Source organism: Lepidochelys olivacea (genome assembly GCF_965140295.1).
Source record: "Lepidochelys olivacea isolate rLepOli2 genome assembly, chromosome: 21".
NCBI lineage: Eukaryota > Metazoa > Chordata > Testudines > Cheloniidae > Lepidochelys > Lepidochelys olivacea.
In genome coordinates, this window is record NC_140431.1 from 6,876,848 (window position 1) to 6,878,283 (window position 1,436).

The 1,436-nt window shown below is 47.4% G+C and overlaps 1 pseudogene across 1 annotated transcript; it reads left to right on the plus strand.

The window, feature by feature from the left end:
* Positions 1-599: 599 nt before the first annotated feature.
* On the plus strand, positions 600-1,213 carry LOC311511129 (small ribosomal subunit protein eS25 pseudogene; annotated as a pseudogene). The gene has a single exon. The product of its transcript is annotated as a small ribosomal subunit protein eS25 pseudogene (transcript).
* Positions 1,214-1,436: the final 223 nt, after the last annotated feature.

A 1,436-nucleotide genomic window follows, 5' to 3' on the forward strand; every position in this document is an offset into this window, starting at 1 on the left:
CCACAATCACATGTCAGTTCTCAAAAAGAAAAGGAGGACTTGTGGCACCTTAGAGACTAACCAATTTATTTGAGCATGAGCTTTCGTGAGCTACAGCTCACTTCATCGGATGCATACCGTGGAAACGTAGCCAGTACAGAACAGGGCCAAAACTCAAGCCTGGTCTTACCAGAGCTGCAAGTGAATGCAGACTGACCCTAAACCTCTGACTGCCGGAAGATGGGTGGGTCACTCCAACAGGTCTGTCTGCCCACTCCCCTGATGCTCTGGTACTAGTCGCTGTTGGAGCCAAGCTAGTGGGCTATATGGACCAGGGATCTGACCCAGTTTACACTGTAACTCAATATGGAGAAGTAATTGTTCATAGACTGGCTCGTATTTGTACTAAGGCTTTGGGCCAGCTCTGATGACAAGCATTAGCAACTTGTGGGCAAGCTTGCCACCCAAGCTGAAAAACACACACACACTTGGCCTCCACCCTGCTGTATTTAGTTTGCATCAGTCTGGGTAGCGTTTGCTCAAGGGAATTTTCTACAATCATGAGCTGTCCCCCTCAGGCTCAACATGCAACTGGCTTTCTTCAGAGACAATGTCAAGATCCTAGTTCTAGTCTTAAAATAGCATCCCCCAGCTGCATTACAGTAGCACTCAGAGGTTCCACGTGAAATCTGGGCCCCTGGAACTGGGCACTGCGCCCACCCAAGCTAATCAGAGGGGTTGGTTCTGTGGTTAGGGCTGGGGTTCTGTTAAGCTGGTTGGAGAGGGCTGCCTACCTAACGACATCTTGAAGTAGCAGCAGCAGCCATGCCCCCCAAGGACAGTACGAAGAAGAAGGATGCAGGGAAGTCCATGAAGAAAGACGAGGACGCAGTGAACAACTCTGGGGGTAAAGCCAAAAAAAGAAGTGGTCCAAAGGAAAAGTAAGAGACAAACTGAACAACCTTGTCTTGTTTGATAAGGCTACTTATGACAAACTGTGCAAAGAAATGCCCAACTCCAAGCTCATCACACCAGCTTTAGTATCTGAAAGGTTGAAGATTTGAGGATCTTTAGTAAGAGCTGCCTTCCAAGAACTGCTCAGCAAAGGTTCGATCTAACTTGTGTCCAAGCACCGAGCCCAAGTGATTTACACCAGAAACACGAAGGGTGGAGATGCACTTGCTGGTGGGAAGGATGCTTAAAAACGTTTTCTAGTCACCTCTGCAATATTTCTTATGTAAAAGTATACAATAAAATTGTTGAATTAAAAATAAAAACACAAGCTGATGCAATCACAACCACACACAGACACTGGTACTTCTTATGCTCCTACCCTAGGGCCTGATTGATGGAGATGGCAGCAGGAAGTACTTTCAGAGCACGGCAGTGGGGCCTTTGGTGCCATGAGGCACCGAATGTCTGAGAGCCAGCTTTGGAAAGGAAGAGGAACAAAGGTT